This window comes from Ranitomeya imitator, chromosome 1, assembly GCF_032444005.1.
Source record: "Ranitomeya imitator isolate aRanImi1 chromosome 1, aRanImi1.pri, whole genome shotgun sequence".
NCBI classification, from domain to species: domain Eukaryota; kingdom Metazoa; phylum Chordata; class Amphibia; order Anura; family Dendrobatidae; genus Ranitomeya; species Ranitomeya imitator.
Genome location: NC_091282.1, coordinates 290,229,315 through 290,253,628, shown reverse-complemented (window position 1 = coordinate 290,253,628; position 24,314 = coordinate 290,229,315). Strand labels below are relative to the sequence as shown.

At 45.4% G+C, this 24,314-nt stretch overlaps 1 long non-coding RNA gene across 1 annotated transcript; it reads left to right on the top strand.

The window, feature by feature from the left end:
* The first annotated feature begins 17,096 nt into the window (after nt 1-17,096).
* On the top strand, nt 17,097-23,841 carry LOC138669672 (uncharacterized). The gene is made up of 2 exons (XR_011319218.1): nt 17,097-17,237; nt 22,782-23,841. It is a non-coding gene; the product is annotated as an uncharacterized lncRNA (long non-coding RNA).
* Nucleotides 23,842-24,314: the final 473 nt, after the last annotated feature.

The following is a 24,314-nucleotide window of genomic DNA, read 5'->3' as shown; positions in this document are numbered from 1 at the left end:
TTCATCTTGTGCCACTTGTCAATGGTTCCTGGTTGGATTCACATCTCTTTGGATTTCCCTGTTATCCTGACCAGTTCAGCAAAGCTAAGTCCTTGCTTGCTCTTTTCTGTCCACAGGTTGTGGACTTATCCGTTCTGTGCTTTCTATGTTTGTCCAGCTTGTCAGTATGAATTAATTCTGTGTAGCTGGAAGCTCTGGGAAGCAGATTTACCCAACACACCTTTAGTCAGGTGTGGAGATTTTTGTAAACTCTGTGTGGATTTTTTGTAGTGTTTTATACTGACCGCACAGTATTCCATCCTGTCCTATCTATCTAGCTAGACTGGCCTCCTGTGCTCATCCTGGTTTCATTCTGTGTATGTCTTTTCCCTCTCCACTCACAGTCATTACTTGTGGGGGGCTATCTATCCTTTGGGGATTTTCTCTGAGGCAAGATAGTTTTCCTGTTTCTATCTTTAGGGGTAGTTAGTTCTCAGGCTGTGACGAGGTGCCTAGGGAGTGTCAGGAGCATACCACGGCTACTTCTAGTGTTGCGTTGAGCTTAGGGACTGCGGTCAGTACAGGTACCACTTCCTTCAGAGCTCGTCCCATGTTGCTCCTAAACCACCATATCATAACAGATACCGCTGCAAGGAAGTGTAGGCGCGGTTCCGTTGTTTTCTGTTCTTGTCGCTAAGTCTCTGCCAGGTTCCCACGCCTGACAAGGACCCCTCTGAAGTCTCTCCCGCAACACCCCCTGCCACTGGATGTTGCCTGGGTAAAACCCAGTCAGCTTCTGCCTAACTTCCTATCCAACCCCTAGTTTTACCAGTATGAGGAATGGCCTAATAAATAGAACCTTTTGCTCCCCCTAGTGGCCGGAGTGTGAAGTGTAATGTGTGCTTGTGATACCTGGTCAGATGAACTCCTTTAGTGCCATCAGACGTACCATCACTACCTTTAGAGGCAGAGCGACGTTACTGCAATGACCAGGTCTCTGGGGCGCTGCATATATACACTGCACAGTACCACTTCTCCTATCCTGTATATATACACACTGCACAGTACCACTCCTCCTGTCCTGAATATATACACTGCACAGTACCACTCCTCCTGTCCTAGATATACACTGCACAGTACCACTCCTCCTGTCCTGTATATATACACTGCACAGTACCACTTCTCCAGTCTTGTATATCTACACTGCACAGTACCACTTCTCCTGTCCTGTGTACATACACTGCACAGTACCACTCCTCCTGTCCTGTATATATACACTGCACAGTACCACTCCTCCTGTATATATACACTGCACAGTACCACTCCTCCTGTCCTGTATATATACACTGCACAGTACCACTCCTCCTGTCCTGTATATATACACTGCACAGTACCACTTCTCCTATCCTGTATATATACACTGCACAGTAACACTCCTCCTATGCTATATATATACACTGCACAGTACCACTCCTCCTGTCCTGTATATATACACTGCACAGTACCACTTCTCCTATCCTGTATAAATACACTGCACAGTACCAATCCTCCTGTCCCGTATATATACACTGCACAGTACCACTTCTCCTGTCTTGTATATCTACACTGCACAGTACCATTTCTCCTATCCTGTATGTCTACACTGCACAATACCACTTCTCCTGTCCTGAATATATACACTGCACAGTAAAACGTCTCCTGTCCTGTATATACTGCATATATATGCAGTATATACTGCACAGTACCACTTCTCCTGTCCTGTATATATATAAACTGCACAGTACCACTCCTCCTGTCCTGTATATATACACTGCACAGTACCACTCCTCCTGTCCTTTATATATACACTGCACAGTACCACTCCTCCTGTCCTGTATATATACACTGCACAGTACCACTTCTCTTATCCTGTATATATGCACTGCACAGTACCACTCCTCCTGTCCTGAATATATACACTGCACAGTACCACTCCTCCTGTCCTATATATACACTGCACAGTACCACTCCTCCTGTCCTGTATATATACACTGCACAGTACCACTTCTCCTGTCTTGTATATCTACACTGCACAGTACCACTTCTCCTATCCTGAATGTCTACACTGCCCAGTACCACTTCTTCTGTCCTGTATATATACACTGCACAGTACCACTCCTCCTGTCCTGTATATCTACACTGCACAGTACCACTCCTCCTGTATATATACACTGCACAGTACCAGTCCTCCTGTCCTGTATTTATATATACTGCACAGTACCACTCCTCCTGTCCTATATATATATATACACTGCACAGTACCACTCCTCCTGTCCTGTATATATACACTGCACAGTACCACTTCTCCTATCCTGTATACATATACTGCACAGAAACACTCCTCCTATCCTATATATATATTGTAGCATGGCTAAAGGGTTTGTGGTCGATGGGAGGTATGTGCCACATAAGTGCCTGGTTGCTGTAATGTAGCCCGGAGTATTCCTTTCTTGCACATAATCTTGTATATGTGTTTCAGGACCTGTGGTAATGTCAGACCACATGGCTAATCATGTGATGGGTTACTGGGTGGGGTTAGCTCTTTATAAGACTGGCTAATCCTTTACACAGCAGATATGTGTGGAGGTGAAACCCTCCTGAGTGTGTTACGGCTTCAGGACTGAGCCGGATGAACTGGACACTTGCTTTTCTTTGCCTGAACCAAAGGCCCATTTTGCTTTCTGTTATTTGCCACATGGTTTATGAAGCAATAAACCCAGTGAACTTTAAAGGAACACGTCTCCTGAGTGTCAGCCGTCGCAGCTGAGTGAGTGAAATCCTTACAATTGGTGGAGACGTGCGAGCAGCGTTCCCAGCGGAGACGTGAGTTTATTTTTGAATGTCCTGGGTCAAGGCTGTTGCAAGCCAGCAAGCATTGCCGAAGAAAATGGAGGACCTGCTGAAACACTTGGTCCAGATGCAGTCACAGCAGGAGAAAAGGCAGCAAGAGACCAACAGGCTGTTGATGCAGCAGATACAACAGAGCCAGCAGGAGCAACGGCAGAGTCAGCAGGAGCAACGGCAGAGTCAGCAGGAGCAACGGCAGCAGATGCAGCAGAGCCAGCAGGAGCATCAGCAGCAGATGCAGCTTCTGGCAACCGCCATCCAGGGCAAGGCGAGCGCCCCAACCCCAGGTTTGGCTGATGACACCCACGTCCGGAAGACGGTAAGACGCGCATTGCAGAAAATGACTCCCGGGGATGATGTTGAGGCCTTCCTGACAGTGTTTGAGAGGGTCGCTGAGAGGGAAAAACTTCCGCCAGAGCAGTGGGCAGAGGTACTTGCGCCATACCTGACGGGAGAACCCCAGAAGGCGTACTATGATTTGACCTTGCAGGATGCCAAAGAGTATCACAAATTGAAAGCCGAGATTCTCGCACGTTTGGGGGTGACACTGACTGTCAGGGCACAGCGAGTTCACTCCTGGGGCTATCACCGGGACAAACCACCTCGTTCCCAAATGTTTGATCTGTTGCACCTGGTCCAGAAATGGCTGCAGCCAGAATCCTCTGCGCCTGCACAGATGGTAGAACGGGTGATGATGGATCGGTTTGTCCATTCCCTCCCGAGGCCTATACAGTCTTGGGTTGCCCAGGGTGATCCCCAGAATGCCGACGAGCTGATCGGACTGGTTGAGAGATACCAAGGGTTGGAAGGCTCCTTCGGGAGGCAGCCCATGCCGTACTGGGGGTGCCAGAAGGCAGCTGAGTCCCAAAAAGGGGTGGTGCGTCCAAGGTCACAAAGGGCGGGGGAGGTGGTGCCCAAGGTCCCCACGGGTGATATTATTTGTTGGAGGTGCCACAAGCCAGGACATATAGCTGCCCGTTGTTCCCAAACCACTGAGCAGATGGACTGCAGCATGGGACGCCGTTGTTCATACTATGCGTATCCAGCCTGTAGTGTGAACTCTCCATCCAACGAGGGACCTCAAGCGTGTCCCGTAAAGGTGAACGGTCGAGCAGTAACGGCACTGTTAGACTCGGGGAGCCTAGTGACCCTGGTGAGGGCCACTTTTCCTCTCCACCTGCTCCCAGGAAAGAAGGTCGGAGTGCGGTGCATACATGGTGATGCAAAGGACTACCCTATGGCCAGGGTGGACATTGAAACGGCATGTGGCACTGAGTCCCACATAGTCGGCGTGGTTCAGGACTTGTTGCACCCTATAATTATTGGCCGGGATTTCTGTTTGTTTTGGGATTTGTGGGGAAATGGTTCTGAGCTCCCTGGCAGGGAACCAGTGAACCCTGGAAGGGTATCGCCACACCCAGAGGCAGACAGTTTTCCTTTTTGTGTTCTGGTTGGGGATGAGGAGGAAGTATCCCCTACATCTGACATTCTGGAGTTAGAAGTTACCGGTGAAAATTTTGGGACTGCCCAACATAGGGACCCCACTCTGAGGGAAGCCTTTAATAATGTCACAGTTATTGACGGGGTGGTACAGGAGCCGGGGGCAGACACAAGATTTCCCCATTTTCTGTTGAGGGGGGAGTTGTTGTACCGTGTCACGAAAATACGGGAGGAGTTGGTAGAGCAGTTGATAGTGCCGGGTCCGTATAGACGGAAAGTGTTGGACATGGCCCATTCACACATCTTGGGTGGACACCTGGGGGTGGAAAAAACGCAGGAACGGGTTGTGCAGAGGTTCTATTGGCCTGGGTGTCACCGGGAAATAGTGAACTATTGCAGATCCTGCCCTACATGTCAGCTAACTGCTCCTACTCCTCATTTCCGGAACCCCCTTGTGCCACTGCCCATTGTTGAGGTACCGTTCGAGAGAATTGCCATGGACTTGGTCGGTCCCTTAGTTAAATCAGCTCGGGGCCATCAGTATATATTAGTCATCCTGGACTATGCCACACGCTATCCTGAAGCAATTCCCTTGAGAAATTCTTCCTCAAAAAGCATAGCCCGCGAGTTGGTCCATGTCTTTTCCCGGACAGGTCTGCCAAAGGAGATCCTGACTGACCAGGGTACACCTTTCATGAGCAAGGTGATGAGGGAGTTATGCAAAGCCCTGAAGATCTCCCAGTTGAGGACCTCGGTGTACCATCCCCAGTCAGATGGCCTTGTTGAGAGGTTTAACAAGACCCTAAAGAGCATGCTGAGAAAAGCTATAGAGAAAGACGGTAGAGACTGGGATTGTCTCTTACCCTATCTGATGTTTTCCATTCGTGAAGTTCCACAGGCCTCCACAGGGTTCTCACCGTTTGAGCTTCTATATGGCCGACATCCACGAGGACTCCTGGATATAGCCAAGGAAACCTGGGAGGCCGAAGTCACACCCCACAGAAGCGTCATTGAGCATGTGGCCCTGATGCAGCAGAGGATTGCAAAGGTGATACCTATCGTGAAAGAACACCTTCTCCAAGCACAAGAAGCTCAAGCCAGGGTCTACAACCGGTCTGCAAGAGTGAGGCAGTTCAATCCGGGAGACCGAGTTCTTGTGTTAGTTCCAACGGTGGAAAGCAAGTTCTTGGCCAAATGGCAAGGGCCATATGAGGTTGTCGAGAAACTTGGTGAGGTAAATTATAAAATTCACCAACCAGGAAGACGGAAACCATTCCAAGTTTACCATGTCAACCTCATCAAGCCATGGCAAGATAGAGAGCCGACAGCAACTCCATCATTGTTAAGCAACCCAGAAGGTGAGGTTGGAGCGGTTACTATAGCAGAGACGCTATCAAAGACCCAGAAACAGCAGTGCCGGGAGTTACTCCAGAAAAACAGGGACCTGTTTTCAGAATTGCCAGGATACACGAAGGTCATAGAGCACGAGGTCCTAACAGAGCCACATGTGCGGGTGAATGTGAAACCTTATCGTATTCCTGAGGCTCGTCGAGAAGTTATCTCCAAGGAAGTGGAGCGTATGTTGAGGCTTGGGGTCATTGAGGAATCCAAGAGCGGTTGGTCGAGCCCAATTGTCCTGGTCCCAAAACCTGATGGAGAGTGGAGGTTTTGCAACGACTATCGGAAGTTGAATGAAGTCTCCAAGTTCGACGCTTATCCCATGCCCCGTATTGATGAGCTCATCGAAAGGCTTGGGCACGCCAGATATATATCCACCTTGGATTTGACAAAGGGGTATTGGCAGATCCCCATGGCACAGGAAGCCAAGGAGAAGACGGCCTTTTCGACACCTGATGGATGCTTCCAATATGCCCGGATGCCGTTTGGCCTACAGGGAGCTCCGGCGACCTTCCAGAGGGCTATGGATAGAGTCCTTGCACCCCATAAGGCCTACACTGCTGCGTACCTAGATGATATCGTCATCTTTAGCCCGGACTGGGAGAGTCATCTGGAGAAAGTCCAAGCGGTGTTGGATGCTATAAGAGAGGCCGGATTTACTATAAACCCGAAGAAGTGCGCCTTGGGTAAAGAAGAAGCTAAGTACCTTGGATACATAGTGGGTCATGGAGAAATAAAACCCCAAATCAATAAAGTGGAGGCAATCCAAACATGGCCAAAACCAGTTTCCAAGAAACAAGTTAAAGCCTTCCTGGGAATCGTGGGATATTACAGGAGGTTCATCCCAAACTTCGCCACGATGGCTGCGCCTCTGACTGACCTGCTAAAAGGGACAAAATCAGTAATGGTTAAGTGGTCCGAAGAAACAGAGTCGGCCTTCCAAGAAATGAAAAACGCTTTGTGTAAGCAACCCGTTCTGATGGCCCCAAACTTCAAGAAAGAGTTTATTCTTCAGACAGATGCTTCAGATGTTGGGGTGGGAGCAGTCCTTTCCCAAGAACTACATGGGGAGGAGCATCCTGTTCTCTATCTGAGTAGGAAGCTGTCCTCATCTGAAAAGAACTACTCAGTCGTTGAGAAGGAGTGCTTGGCCATAAAATGGGCAGTGGACACATTGCGGTACTATCTGCTGGGACGTAAATTTAGACTGGTATCTGACCATGCCCCGCTTAGGTGGATGAGAGAAACGAAAGGAAGAAATGCTAGAGTCACCCGTTGGTTCTTAGCCCTGCAGGACTTCAGTTTCCATGTGGAACATAGAGCCGGAAAGCTGCACGGTAATGCGGATGCCCTATCGAGAATCCCTTGTTTAGTGGGGGAAAGTGCCAAGCCCCACGGCTTTAGGCAGAGGGGGGAGGTATGTAGCATGGCTAAAGGGTTTGTGGTCGATGGGAGGTATGTGCCACATAAGTGCCTGATTGCTGTAATGTAGCCCGGAGTATTCCTTTCTTGCACATAATCTTGTATATGTGTTTCAGGACGTGTGGTAATGTCAGACCACATGGCTAATCATGTGATGGGTTACTGGGTGGGGTTAGCTCTTTATAAGACTGGCTAATCCTTTACACAGCAGATATGTGTGGAGGTGAAACCCTCCTGAGTGTGTTACGGCTTCAGGACTGAGCCGGATGAACTGGACACTTGCTTTTCTTTGCCTGAACCAAAGGCCCATTTTGCTTTCTGTTATTTGCCATATGGTTTATGAAGCAATAAACCCAGTGAACTTTAAAGGAACACGTCTCCTGAGTGTCAGCCGTCGCAGCTGAGTGAGTGAAATCCTTACAATATATATATATACACTGCACAGTACCACTCCTCCTGTCCTGTGTATATACATTGCACAGTACCACTTCTCCTATCCTGTATATATACACTGCACAGTACAACTTCTCCTGTCTTGTATATCTACACTGCACAGTACCATTTCTCCTATCCTGTATGTCTACACTGCACAGTATCACTTCTCCTGTCCTGTGTATATACACTGCACAGTACCACTCCTCCTGTCCTGTATATATACACTGCACAGTAAAACTTCTCCTGTCCTGTATATCTACACTGCACAGTACCACTCCTCCTGTATATATACACTGCACAGTACTACTCCTCCTGTCCTGTACATATATATATATATATACTGCACAGTACCACTCCTCCTGTCCTATATATATATATATATATATATATATATATATACACACTGCACAGTACCACTCCTCCTGTCCTGTATATATACACTGCACAGTACCATTTCTCCTATCCTGTATACACACACTGCACAGTACCACTCCTCCTGTCCTATATATATACACTGCACAGTACCACTTCTCCTGTCCTGTGTATATATATATACTGCACAGTACCACTTCTCCTGTCCTATATATATACACTGCACAGTACCACTTCTCCTGTCCTGTATATATATATACTGCACAGTACCACTCCTCCTGTCCTATATATACAATGCACAGTACCACTCCTCCTGTCCTGTATATATATACACTGCACAGTACCACTTCTCCTATCCTGTATACACACACTGCACAGTACCACTCCTCCTGTCCTATATATATACACTGCACAGTACCACTTCTCCTGTCCTGTATATATATATATACTGCACAGTACCACTCCTCCTGTCCTATATATACAATGCACAGTACCACTCCTCCTGTCCTGTGTATATACAGTATATACACTGCACAGTACCACTTCTCATATCCTGTATACACACACTGCACAGTACCACTTCTCCTGTCTTGTATATCTACACTGCATAGTACCATTTCTCCTATCCTGTATGTCTATACTGCACAGTACCACTTCTCCTGTCCTGTGTATATACACTGCACAGTACCACTCCTCCTGTCCTGTATATATACACTGCACAGTAAAATGTCTCCTGTCCTGTATATATATATATATATACTGCATAGTACCACTTATCCTGTCCTGTATATATATACTGCACAGTACCACTCCTCCTGTCCTGTATATATACACTGCACAGTACCACTCCTCCTGTATATATACACTGCACAGTACCACTCCTCCTGTCCTGTATATATACACTGCACAGTACCACTTCTCCTATCCTGTATATATACATTGCACAGTACCACGCCTCCTGTCCTGTATATATGCACTGCACAGTACCACTTTTCCTGTCCTGTATATCTACACTGTACAGTACCACTTCTCCTATCCTGTATGTATACACTGCACAGTACCACTCCTCCTGTCCTGTATATATACACTGCACAGTACCACTTCTCCTGTCTTGTATATCTACACTGCACAGTACCATTTCTCCTATCCTGTATGTCTACACTGCACAATACCACTTTTCCTGTCCTGTATATCTACACTGTACAGTACCACTTCTCCTATCCTGTATGTATACACTGCACAGTACCACTCCTCCTGTCCTGTATATATACACTGCACAGTACCACTTCTCTTATCCTGTATATTTACACTGCACAGTACCACGCCTCCTGTCCTGTATATATGCACTGCACAGTACCACTTTTCTTGTCCTGTATATCTACACTCTACAGTACCACTTCTCCTATCCTGTATGTATACACTGCACAGTACCACTCCTCCTATCCTGTATATATACACTGCACAGTACCACTTCTCTTATCATGTATGTCTACACTGCACAGTACTACTCCTCCTGTCCTGTGTACATACACTGCACAGTACCACTCCTCCTGTCCTGTATATATACACTGCACAGTACCACTTCTCCTGTCCTGTATGTCTACACTGCACAGTACCACTCCTCCTGTCCTGTATATATATACACTGCACAGTACCACTTCTCCTATCCTGTATGTCTACACTGCACAGTACCACTCCTCCTGTCCTGTGTATATAGACTGCACAGTACCACTCCTCCTGTCCTGTATATATACTGCACAGTACCACTTCTCCTGTCCTGTATATCTACACTGCACAGTACCTCTTCTCCTATCCTGTATGTCTACAATGTACAGTACAACTTCTCCTATCCTGTATATATACACTGCACAGTACCACGCCTCCTGTCCTGTATATATGCACTGCACAGTACCACTTTTCTTGTCCTGTATTTCTACACTGTACAGTACCACTTCTCCTATCCTGTATGTATACACTGCACAGTACTACTTCTCCTATCCTGTATATATACATTGCACAGTACCACACCTCCTGTCCTGGATATATGCACTGCACAGTACCACTTTTCCTGTCCTGTATATCTACACTGTACAGTACCACTCCTCCTGTCCTGTATATATACACTGCACAGTACCACTTTTCCTATCCTGTATATTTACACTGCACAGTACCACGCCTCCTGTCCTGTATATATGCACTGCACAGTACCACTTTTCTTGTCCTGTATATCTACACTGTACAGTACCACTTCTCCTATCCTGTATGTATACACTGCACAGTACTAATTCTCCTATCCTGTATATATACATTGCACAGTACCACGCCTCTGGTCCTCGATATATACACTGCACAGTACCACTCCTCCTATCCTGTATATATACACTGCACAGTACCACTTCTCCTATCATGTATGTCTATACTGCACAGTACCACTCCTCCTGTCCTGTGTATATACACTGCACAGTAGCACTCCTCCTGTCCTGTATATATACACTGCACAGTACCACTTCTCCTGTCTTGTATGTCTACACTGCACAGAACCACTCCTCCTGTCCTGTATATATACACTGCACAGTACCACTTCTCCTATCCTGTATGTCTACACTGCACAGTACCACTCCTCATGTCCTGTGTATATAGACTGCACAGTACCACTCCTCCTGTCCTGTATATATACACTGCACAGTACCACTTCTCCTGTCCTGTATATCTACACTGCACAGTACCACTTCTCCTATCCTGTATGTCTACACTGTACAGTACCACTTCTCCTATCCTGTATATATACACTGTACAGTACCACTTCTCCTATCCTGTATATATGCACTGCACAGTACCACTTTTCTTGTCCTGTATATCTACACTGTACAGTACCACTTCTCCTATCCTGTATGTCTACACTGCACAGTGCCACTCCTCCTGTCCTGTGTATATACACTGCACAGTACCACTCCTCCTGTCCTGTATATACAGTGAGGCAAAAAAGTATTTAGTCAGTCAGCAATAGTGCAAGTTCCACCACTTAAAAAGATGAGAGGTGTCTGTAATTTACATCATAGGTAGACCTCAACTATGGGAGACAAACTGAGAAAAAAAAATCCAGAAAATCACATTGTCTGTTTTTTTAACATTTTATTTGCATATTATGGTGGAAAATAAGTATTTGGTCAGAAACAAAATTTCATCTCAATACTTTGTAATATATCCTTTGTTGGCAATGACAGAGGTCAAACGTTTTCTGTAAGTCTTCACAAGGTTGCCACACACTGTTGTTGGTATGTTGGCCCATTCCTCCATGCAGATCTCCTTTAGAGCAGTGATGTTTTTGGCTTTTCGCTTGGCAACACGGACTTTCAACTCCCTCCAAAGGTTTTCTATAGGGTTGAGATCTGAAGACTGGCTAGGCCACTCGAGGACCTTGAAATGCTTCTTACGAAGCCACTCCTTCGTTGCCCTGGCGGTGTGCTTTGAATCATTGTCATGTTGAAAGACCCAGCCACGTTTCATCTTCAATGCCCTTGTTGATGGAAGGAGGTTTGCACTCAAAATCTCACGATACATGGCCCCATTCATTCTTTCATGTACCCGGATCAGTCGTCCTGGCCCCTTTGCAGAGAAACAGCCCCAAAGCATGATGTTTCCACCACCATGCTTTACAGTAGGTATGGTGTTTGATGGATGCAACTCAGTATTCTTATTCCTCCAAACACGACAAGTTGTGTTTCTACCAAACAGTTCCAGTTTGGTTTCATCAGACCATAGGACATTCTCCCAAAACTCCTCTGGATCATCCAAATGCCCTCTAGCAAACTTCAGACGGGCCCGGACATGTACTGGCTTAAGCAGTGGGACACGTCTGGCACTGCAGGATCTGAGTCCATGGTGGCGTAGTGTGTTACTTATGGTAGGCCTTGTTACATTGGTCCCAGCTCTCTGCAGTTCATTCACTAGGTCCCCCCGCGTGGTTCTGGGATTTTTGCTCACCGTTCTTGTGATCATTCTGACCCCACGGGGTGGGATTTTGCGTGGAGCCCCAGATCGAGGGAGATTATCAGTGGTCTTGTATGTCTTCCATTTTCTAATTATTGCTCCCACTGTTGATTTCTTCACTCCAAGCTGGTTGGCTATTGCAGATTCAGTCTTCCCAGCCTGGTGCAGGGCTACAATTTTGTTTCTGGTGTCCTTTGACAGCTCTTTGGTCTTCACCATAGTGGAGTTTGGAGTCAGACTGTTTGAGGGTGTGCACAGGTGTCTTTTTATACTGATAACAAGTTTAAACAGGTGCCATTACTACAGGTAATGAGTGGAGGAAAGAGGAGACTCTTGAAGAAGTTACAGGTCTGTGAGAGCCAGAAATCTTGGTTGTTTGTTTCTGACCAAATACTTATTTTCCACCATAATATGCAAATAAAATGTTAAAAAAACAGACAACGTGATTTTCTGGATTTTTTTTCTCAGTTTGTCTCCCATAGTTGAGGTCTACCTATGATGTAAATTACAGACGCCTCTCATCTTTTTAAGTGGTGGAACTTGCACTATTGCTGACTGACTAAATACTTTTTTGCCCCACTGTATACACTGCACAGTAAAATGTCTCCTGTTCTGTATATATATACTGCATAGTACCACTTCTCCTGTCCTGTATATATATACTGCACAGTACCACTCCTCCTGTCCTGTATATATACACTGCACAGTACCACTCCTCCTGTCCTGTATATATACACTGCACAGTACCACTCCTCCTGTCCTGTATATATACACTGCACAGTACCACTCCTCCTGTCCTGTATATATACACTGCACAGTACCACTTTTCTTGTCCTGTATATCTACACTGTACAGTACCACTTCTCCTATCCTGTATGTATACACTGCACAGTACCACTCCTCCTGTCCTGTATATATGCACTGCACAGTACCACTTTTCTTGTCCTGTATATCTACACTCTACAGTACCACTTCTTCTATCCTGTATGTATACACTGCACAGTACCACTCCTCCTATCCTGTATATATACACTGCACAGTACCACTTCTCCTATCATGTATGTCTACACTGCACAGTACTACTCCTCCTGTCCTGTGTATATACACTGCACAGTACCACTCCTCCTGTCCTATATGTCTACACTGCACAGTACCACTCCTCCTGTCCTATATGTCTTCACTGCACAGTACCACTCCTCCTGTCCTGTGTATATACACTGCACAGTACCACTTCACGGTTTGCACGGTTTGATACCGTGCCGCACAAGAGGTTGGTACACAAAATGAGAATGCTTGGTCTGGGGGAAAATGTGTGTAAATGGGTTAGTAACTGGCTTAGTGATAGAAAGCAGAGGGTGGTTATAAATGGTATAGTCTCTAACTGGGTTGCTGTGACCAGTGGGGTACCGCAGGGGTCGGTATTGGAACCTATTCTCTTCAACATATTCATTAATGATCTGGTAGAAGGTTTACACAGTAAAATATCGATATTTGCAGATGATACAAAACTATGTAAAGCAGTTAATACAAGAGAAGATAGTATTCTGCTACAGATGGATCTGGATAAGTTGGAAACTTGGGCTGAAAGGTGGCAGATGAGGTTTAACAATGATAAATGTAAGGTTATACACATGGGAAGAAGGAATCAATATCACCATTACACACTGAACGGGAAACCACTGGGTAAATCTGACAGGGAGAAGGACTTGGGGATCCTAGTTAATGATAAACTTACCTGGAGCAGCCAGTGCCAGGCAGCAGCTGCCAAGGCAAACAGGATCATGGGGTGCATTAAAAGAGGTCTGGATACACATGATGAGAGCATTATACTGCCTCTGTACAAATCCCTAGTTAGACCGCACATGGAGTACTGTGTCCAGTTTTGGGCACCGGTGCTCAGGAAGGATATAATGGAACTAGAGAGAGTACAAAGGAGGGCAACAAAATTAATAAAGGGGATGGGAGAACTACAATACCTAGATAGATTAGCGAAATTAGGATTATTTAGTCTAGAAAAAAGATGACTGAGGGGCGATCTAATAACCATGTATAAGTATATAAGGGGACAATACAAATATCTCGCTGAGGATTTGTTTATACCAAGGAAGGTGACGGGCACAAGGGGGCATTCTTTGCGTCTGGAGGAGAGAAGGTTTTTCCACCAACATAGAAGAGGATTCTTTACTGTTAGGGCAGTGAGAATCTGGAATTGCTTGCCTGAGGAGGTGGTGATGGCGAACTCAGTCGAGGGGTTCAAGAGAGGCCTGGATGTCTTCCTGGAGCAGAACAATATTGTATCATACAATTATTAGGTTCTGTAAAAGGACGTAAATCTGGGGATTTATTATGATGGAATATAGTCTGAACTGGATGGACAAATGTCTTTTTTCGGCCTTACTAACTATGTTACTATGTTACTATGTTACTTCTCCTATCCTGTATGTCTACACTGCACAGTACCACTCCTCCTGTCCTGTGTATATAGACTGCACAGTACCACTCCTCCTGTCCTGTGTATATAGACTGCACAGTACCACTCCTCCTGTCCTGTATATATGCACTGCACAGTACCACTTCTCCTGTCCTGTATATCTACACTGCACAATACCTCTTCTCCTATCCTGTATGTATACATTGCACAGTACCACTCCTCCTGTCCTGTATATATACACTGTACAGTACCTCTTCTCCTATCCTGTATATATACACTGCACAGTACCACTCCTCCTGTCCTGTATATATACACTGTACAGTACCACTTCTCCTATCCTGTATATATACACTGCACAGTGCCACACCTCCTGTCCTGTATATATGCACTGCACAGTACCACTTTTCTTGTCCTGTATATCTACACTGTACAGTACCACTTCTCCTATCCTGTATGTATACACTGCACAGTACTATTTCTCCTATCCTGTATACAGTGGGGCAAAAAAGTATTTAGTCAGTCAGCAATAGTGCAAGTTCCACCACTTAAAAAGATGAGAGGCGTCTGTAATTTACATCATAGGTAGACCTCAACTATGGGAGACAAACTGAGAAAAAAAATCCAGAAAATCACATTGTCTGTTTTTTTAACATTTTATTTGCATATTATGGTGGAAAATAAGTATTTGGTCAGAAACAAACAATCAAGATTTCTGGCTCTCACAGACCTGTAACTTCTTCTTTAAGAGTCTCCTCTTTCCTCCACTCATTACCTGTAGTAATGGCACCTGTTTAAACTTGTTATCAGTATAAAAATACACCTGTGCACACCCTCAAACAGTCTGACTCCAAACTCCACTATGGTGAAGACCAAAGAGCTGTCAAAGGACACCAGAAACAAAATTGTAGCCCTGCACCAGGCTGGGAAGACTGAATCTGCAATAGCCAACCAGCTTGGAGTGAAGAAATCAACAGTGGGAGCAATAATTAGAAAATGGAAGACATACAAGACCACTGATAATCTCCCTCGATCTGGGGCTCCACGCAAAATCCCACCCCGTGGGGTCAGAATGATCACAAGAATGGTGAGCAAAAATCCCAGAATCACGCGGGGGGACCTAGTGAATGAACTGCAGAGAGCTGGGACCAATGTAACAAGGCCTACCATAAGTAACACACTACGCCACCATGGACTCAGATCCTGCAGTGCCAGACGTGTCCCACTGCTTAAGCCAGTACATGTCCGGGCCCGTCTGAAGTTTGCTAGAGAGCATTTGGATGATCCAGAGGAGTTTTGGGAGAATGTCCTATGGTCTGATGAAACCAAACTGGAACTGTTTGGTAGAAACACAACTTGTCGTGTTTGGAGGAAAAAGAATACTGAGTTGCATCCATCAAACACCATACCTACTGTAAAGCATGGTGGTGGAAACATCATGCTTTGGGGCTGTTTCTCTGCAAAGGGGCCAGGACGACTGATCCGGGTACATGAAAGAATGAATGGGGCCATGTATCGTGAGATTTTGAGTGCAAACCTCCTTCCATCAACAAGGGCATTGAAGATGAAACGTGGCTGGGTCTTTCAACATGACAATGATTCAAAGCACACCGCCAGGGCAACGAAGGAGTGGCTTCGTAAGAAGCATTTCAAGGTCCTGGAGTGGCCTAGCCAGTCTCCAGATCTCAACCCTATAGAAAACCTTTGGAGGGAGTTGAAAGTCCGTGTTGCCAAGCGAAAAGCCCAAAACATAACTGCTCTAGAGGAGATCTGCATGGAGGAATAAGCCATCATACCAACAACAGTGTGTGGCAACCTTGTGAAGACTTACAGAAAACGTTTGACCTCTGTCATTGCCAACAAAGGATATATTACATATATTGTATTGAGATGAAATTTTGTTTCTGACCAAATACTTATTTTCCACCATAATATGCAAATAAAATGTTAAAAAAATAGACAATGTGATTTTCTGGATTTTTTTTTTCTCAGTTTGTCTCCCATAGTTGAGGTCTACCTATGATGTAAATTACAGACGCCTCTCATCTTTTTAAGTGGTGGAACTTGCACTATTGCTGACTGACTAAATACTTTTTTGCCCCACTGTATATACATTGCACAGTACCACGCCTCCTGTCCTGGATATATGCACTGCACAGTACCCCTTTTCCTGTCCTGTATATTTACACTGTACAGTACTGTTGAGGAGAGCCATAAGATCAAATACTTAATTAACCCCAAGACATAAGAGATTGAGAGAAGTGACCCATAACGTGTATTGTTTGATCTTACATAAGTTTTTTAGATGAAAGTAAGACACTAAAGATGGCTGCCATTTCCTGAATCAGAGAGCCATGTGGCTGCCTGGCTGGTATCCAAGATGACGCCCACTCTGGTCACCTCATGGATCCACCCACAGTGAAGCCCACCTTGATGACCTCATGGACCAACCCACCCTGATGACCTCATGGATCCACCCATGGACTTGCTCATTGCCCAACCCACTAACCAATGGAATGCATCCGATCACTCCTATTTTAGAGCTAACCGAGCCCCCTTACAGGGGATATATAACCATGTGTTCTGACTGAATAAAGTCTCTTTTTCCCTTGCAGCTGGGCCATAGATTGATCATGGAGAGTTTACATATGACTGTGTGTTGTTATATGTTTATTTCTTTGGTGCGCACCTGATCAATATCCATTAGGCCAGGAGTAGGCAACTTAAGTGAAGTGAACATTTTATTAAATTGTTCAACCTAACAATTTGGCGCCCAACGTGGGGCCAGCAGAGGAAGAGCCCTGAACCCTGAGGACCGGCGACTGGAATGGCACGACGCGCTGAATACCCCGAACATGGAGACTGATCACCTCCTTATCAGAACACGGTAAGTCTGCTGATTTTTATAATCTGTAGTCTTTACCTGTGTCCTTCGGGGTATCCTGTGCAGATTGCCTGACCGTGTCCGGTCTTCGTGGTATCTGTAAGACGGTAGAAGGGTCTCTCTGCTGCTGGTCATTTAATTGCAAGAACCGTCACATGTTTTAGTTGCCTACTGCCTGTTATGTGTTGTGAGGAGGGGAGATGACTGGTAGTTAGAACAGGAAAAGCAAGTTTTTTTTAGTGAAGGAAAAGCAAGTGTTAGAACAGGAAAAGCAAGTTTTTAGAAAAGAAAAGCAAGCAAGTGTAAAAAAAAAAAAAATTATTTTTGTCTGTGGTACAGTACATGGTTGTCGCCTGTGATAAGATTTTCAGTTCTGTATAAGAGAGACTAGGACCTTGAGTGATTGACTCGGCCTAGGGGGGCCCGGTAAAACTTGGAGTGAGATGACTCAGTTCGGTGCCTAATAAATTGTGTAGCGGCTCATTAAAACTTGGAGTGAGATGACTCAGTTCGAGCCAAATAAATAAATTTATAGTTTTTTTGCCCCGTGGCATCGAGTGAGTTGACTCTGCACGGGGACTGGTAAGTTAGGGAGCAATTTGACTAAGTAGGGAATAATTGGTTTGTAAAGTACAGAATACGGAAGTCAGACAGGGACCACGTGACAAGAAAGAATAGGAACTGAGTACTGCAGACTCAGTTCTCTTTAGAATCTCAGGTTTGAGTCATCTCCCCCGTCTTATTGTTTGTTTGGTGCTTGTTATCTTGATAGGGATATAGATATCTATAGAAAGATGGAGAAATTAATGCAGTTCTGCCGTATTGGCACTAAGCCAAATTCAGATGGCAAGTTAGACCCGTGCACATTGGTAACGACTCGTGAAGGGAAGAGTCATGTTAAACAATGTAAAAAGCTTATGAAGTTGTGTGGAATGCCAGAAGGGGGGAGGTTACAGCCCCTGGAGTGGAAGATTGTCTTGAAAGAAAGAAAGGGTATCCTAGAAGATAATTGATTTTTGTCTACTGCTAGGGCATGGGAGAGAGTCTCTGAAAGTCTGTATAGAGAAAATTGGGTAGAAGAGGAAAGGAATAAAAAGGGCAGAGTTTTGAGTTATGTGTATTACAAAAATATATCCTGTGAACGGCCACCACCTTATAATGGTGGCCCAGAGCCATGTGCTAACCCTGGTAGCATCCATTTTGTGGATGGTAAATTTGTTAATGCTGGTAGTAGTCATTTTGTAAATGGTAAATTTGTTAATGCTGGTAGCATCCATTTTGTGGATGGTAAATTTGTTAATGCTGGTAGCATCCATTTTGTGGATGGTAAATTTGTTAATGCTGGTAGTAGCCATTTTGTGGATGGTAAATTTGTTAATGCTGGTAGCAGCCATTTTATGGATGGTAAATTTGTTAATGCTGGTAGCAGCCATTTTGTGGATGGTAAATTTGTTAATGCTGGTAGCATCCATTTTGTGGATGGTAAATTTGTTAATGCTGGTAGCAGCCATTTTATGGATGGCAAATGTGTTCATGCTGGCGGCGGCCATTCTGTGGATGGCAAATGTAATTCTGACGGTAGCCATTTTCTGGATGGCAAATGTGCTGCTCCTGGTGGTGAATATCTTAGACTAAGGCTATACACCACATCACCAAATCCTTGTTACCCAGTAATGACCACTAACGGCCAATACTATTTTCCTTTGGGAAGTGAACAAGCTTTACCCATGTATCCTGTCTCAGTGGTTTCCAATGGGGCACCGAACCTTTCCCCTAGCTAGCAATGCTCCCGCCTGGATCGTCCTCGGCACCGACCCTTTCTACTGTCACTTCCACTGCCAATTTAGCCGCACACCCACTGTTGTGAATTCTGTGGCCAAGCTCCCTCCTGTGGTCGTGAGTGGTACTTCGGCTGGTTCTGTCTATGAGCTTCCTTTGGTGGATGAGAGTGGTACTGCGGCTTCTGAGTTTCCTTCCTCAAATGATGAGGTTAAGTCGTTAGGTGCTGCTCTATTTAACTCCACCTAGTGCTTTTATCCTGGCCTCCAGTCAATGTTCTAGTATTGGTCTTGCTTCCTCCTGGATCGTTCCTGTGGCCAGTCTGTCCTGCATAAGCTAAGTTTTGCTTGTGTTATTTTTGTTTGCTATTTTTTCTGTCCAGCTTGCTTCGTTGGTTTTTCTTGCTTGCTGGAAGCTCTGAGACGCAGAGGGAGCACCTCCGTACCGTTAGTCGGTGCGGAGGGTCTTTTTGCCCCTCTGCCTGGTTGTTTGTAGGTTTTTGTGTTGACCGCAAAGCTATCTTTCCTATCCTCGGTCTATTCAGTAAGTCGGGCCTCACTTTGCTAAATCTATTTCATCTCTGTGTTTGTGTTTTCATCTTTACTCACAGTCATTATATGTGGGGGGCTGCCTTTTCCTTTGGGGAGTTTCTCTGAGGCAAGGTAGGCTTATTTTTCTATCTTCAGGGCTGGTTAGTTTCTCAGGCTGTGCCGAGTTGCATAGGGAGCATTAGGCGCAATCCACGGCTACCTCTGGTGTTGTGTGATAGGATTGGGGATTGCGGTCAGCGTAGTTCCCACGTCTCAGAGCTCGTTCTATGTTTTTGGTAATTGTCAGGTCACTTTGTGTGCTCTGAACTTCAATGTCCATTGTGGTTCTGAATTACCTGTTCACAACAACCCACACAAGATGCTCCAAGCAATGGCCTCTCCTCCCAACGCTTCCACTACAATAGCACTCTCACACAGTCTACCTAACCCTATACCCGATACCTCACAGGCTCTCTTGCAGCCAAGTGCACACCTGTATGGGACGGTGGCAACTGTATCAAGGGGGGGGCTCAATCTGGGAGGGGGATGTCAATAGCACAGGAAGCACAAAGGGGAGGGAGTGTTGACAACCTGTTTTCAAAAAGAACTTCCTGAGGGACCCTTGTTAGTGGTGGGAAGGGGTGACATAACGACAATGGAAACAGACGCTATTGTTAAAGCTGCCAATTCTCGGTTAGAGCATAATGGAGGTGTAGCTAGAGCTATAGTGTAAGCAGGAGGGGCGACTATTCAAGCTGACAGTCAAATCATTGTTGAGTCACATGGTCAGATAGCTGTTGGGGACATAGTGGTGACTAAAGCTGGCAATCTTCCATGTAGAATGATCATACACGCTGTGACCCCTACTTTTGACCCTATTCATCCAGACGATAGTGCTCAACAACTTCATGCAGCAATAACTCGCATTTTAGAGTATGCGAATATTAGTGAGCAAATTGAGACCTTGACAATTCCGGTGCCATCTCTACTCCCGCCTCAGGTGTCACCACCCACAGTGCCAATGCTCATGTCTGAGGAGCCCACCCTCTACGTCAAGTTTACACCCCAGCAAGCTGCTACTCTGTTGTACCAAGCTCCAGATCCAGAAAAACAGCCGATGCCTTTCTACAGAAGCATGCTTCAAATCCAAAGTACTTACCCAGCTACGTGGCAAGATCTAATTTCCCTGTCAAATCTTAAAGCAGTCGATGCATATTGGCCTGTTATGGATATCGTGTTCAATGATGACTCACTTGCCAGTGACAAGACATGGGACTCTGGTGTTGAGTTCTGCCAAGAACCCAAGACATGGGCCTCGGATGAGCTGGCTGACCTATCACTTATTGTCGCCAAAGGATTCCAGATGCCTCAAAGCTGATGCAGCCATTGTACGAAGACCTCAAGACATCAGCGTTTCCACTATGTACCAAATCCATGGAAGCTTTCTACGCTCTTAAACAGGCCATACAGTCTGCACCAGCTTTTGGAATCCCAAATTCTGATATCATCTGAGGACATCCAGTTCTCTTAATGGCTCCACACGACATAATTGCTATTCCTGCAACCCTAAACATCTGTTGGTGCAGCGTCATATGAGACTACAATATTCGCTGTTGGTTCCGGATAATGTCACTCTTGTCCGCTGCAGCATCTTCAAACTGTCCATGCTGCTTCCTCTTTCCAGGGGGGATGTGGATGATGATGCTGATGCTCTCGGAGAAGATGCCTCTACACACTCAAAGGAGGATCATGACTGTCTTGAACAAATGCAGAAAGAAGTAGCCTCCAAGAAAAATGTGTCTGAAGACCCATTCCCACATGCTGACCTGACGTTCCTCACTGATGGTTCCAGATTTGCAGATGAAACGGCAAGGTTCCATACGGGATATGCCGTGGTTACACATGACCAGGTCATCTCAGCTGGATCACTACCACCGCACATGTCTGCACAAGAAGCGGAACTTAAAGCTTTGACGTTGGCTTGTCAGGAAGCAACGGAGAAGGTGGTCAACCTCTACACGGATTCAAGATATGCTTTCGGAGTGGCTCATGACTTCGGCAGTATCTGGGCAGCCAGAGGATACCTAACGTCCAGTGGAACTCCTGTAAAACATGCTGCTACCATACAAGAACTTGTGGCCGCTCTTGATCTACGTTCAGAGGTTGCAGTGATCAAGATCAAAGCTCACGGAAGATTGGATTCTCCAGAAGCAAGGAGGAACTTCTTTGCTGACAAAACAGTAAAAACCTATGCTGCTGATCCATTTGGGAAAGAGAAAGCAGCGGTGTACGTGTCACAAAACACTGAAGAAGGGACTAAAGGCTCTCTTATGAGGATTATCCATCTACATCAAGACATTGGATAATGAAAAGAAGCCATGACAAGAAGGAGGAGCTAAAAAAGGATGAAGATGGAGTCTGCAGGGTGAACAAAAAGTTCTGTCTACCCCGTAATCTGTATTCCTCGGAGACAGAATGGGCACACGGTATCGCCCAGAGGCCGGAATCAGATGATTGACCTGATTTGGAAGACTTACATGGCACTTGGGATCTCTACTGTCACCCAAAAATACTGCAATTCCTGCCTTGTGTGTGCAACATGCAATCCAGCACCGCCCCAGAAAGTTACTCAGAAACATTGGCTAAACCACTCTATCCCTTTCGGAGGATTCATATTGATCACATTCAAATGCCAAAAGTAGGGAAGTACGAGTATGTACTGGTAGTGACTGACATGTTCTCAGGATGGCCCGAAGCCTACCCAGTAATAAACATGACTGCCAGAGTGACTGTTAAGAGACTGATGACTGAAGTAGTATGCAGATATGGGGTCCCAGAGGTAATTGAGAGTGACCAAGTACCCGCATTCATTGCAGCACTGACTAAGGAACTATGGACATTGGTGGGAGCTGATTCGGGTTTACATACTCCATATCACCCACAGAGCAGTGGGAAAGTAGAAACACTGAATGGCACCTTGAAAAATAAAATACTGAAAGCCAGTTAGGAGGTCAGACTAGGACAGACATTTTGCCCATTGCCTTATACTCAGTCAGAAACACTCCAAGGGGTCCCACCAAACACACCACACGAGATTCTTTTTGGGGGGAGCCTCCAAGGTTGAGCCAATATTTTCCACAACAACTAGCTTTAGGAAGTGATACTCTTGTAAATTATGTAATTGTCCTTACTAAAGAACTGTTATTAACACATGTACAAGTTTTATCATCCATTCCAGATCCAGATTCCAGTGAAGGTACCCATGATTTCCAACCTGGTGACTACATGCTGGTAAAGAAGTTCATCAGAAAGACATCCCTGGAGTCGAGATTTGAGGGTTCCTACCAAGTGCTCCTGACTACTCCTACTTCAGTCAGGATTGCTGAGCGTCTTCTGGATTCATATTATTATTATTATTATTAATTGTTATAGCGCCATTTAATCCATCTCTCACATTATCAACTTGTTAGACAGTTAGGGACAGAGTAGGATCTGACCTGCTTGTCAAAGTCCAGCTACAAAGGGAGGTTTTCCACAAGGGAAAACTTGTCTCAAACTGGTGAAAACTCCAATTCCCCCCTCCCGGGCGAGATGGTCAGATATAGGATGTGTTACATCAGGGTGAGTGACATATGTATTTTATGTAACCATGGAGATTGGAGAGTAATAGATCCAGCAGGTAGAAAAGTCCCGAGGACGCTGGTAGCGCGCTCCGAGATACCTCCTGATATACCCATGATTGGTCACACATTCTCTGGTGTCTATAGCATCTGTATTGTCATGAAGCCTCTGATGTCATAGTGACACTTAACACTGGTGGGTTAGGGAACCACGGTGGGATCAAGATAAAAAAAAAGGGGTTAATAAAGTATTTAGGGGGGACTGTTGAGGAGAGCCATAAGATCAAATACTTAATTAACCCCAAGACATAAGAGATTGAGAGAAGTGACCCATAACGTGTATTGTTTGATCTTACATAAGTTTTTTAGATGAAAGTAAGACACTAAAGATGGCTGCCATTTCCTGTATCAGAGAGCCATGTGGCTGTCTGGCTGGTATCCAAGATGACGCCCACTCTGGTCACCTCATGGATCCACCCACAGTGACGCCCATCTTGATGACCTCATGGACCAACCCACCCTGATGACCTCATGGATCCACCCATGGACTTGCTCATTGCCCAACCCACTAACCAATGGAATGCATCCGATTACTCCCATTTTAGAGCTAACCGAGCCCCCTTACAGGGGATATATAACCATGTGTTCTGACTGAATAAAGTCTCTTTTTCCCTTGCAGCTGGGCCATAGATTGATCATGGAGAGTTTACATATGACTGTGTGTTGTTATATGTTTATTTCTTTGGTGCGCACCTGATCAATATCCATTAGGCCAGGAGTAGGCAACTTAAGTGAAGTGAACATTTTATTAAATTGTTCAACCTAACAGTACCACTTCTCCTATCCTGTATGTATACACTGCACAGTACCACTCCTCCTTTCCTGTATATATACACTGCACAGTACCACTTTTCCTATCCTGTATATTTACACTGCACAGTACCACGCCTCCTGTCCTGTATATATGCACTGCACAGTACCACTTTTCTTGTCCTGTATATCTACACTGTACAGTACTACTTCTCCTATCCTGTATGTATACACTGCACAGTACCACTCCTCCTATCCTGTATTTATACACTGCACAGTACCACTTCTCCTATCATGTATGTCTACACTGCACAGTACCACTCCTCCTGTCCTGTGTATAT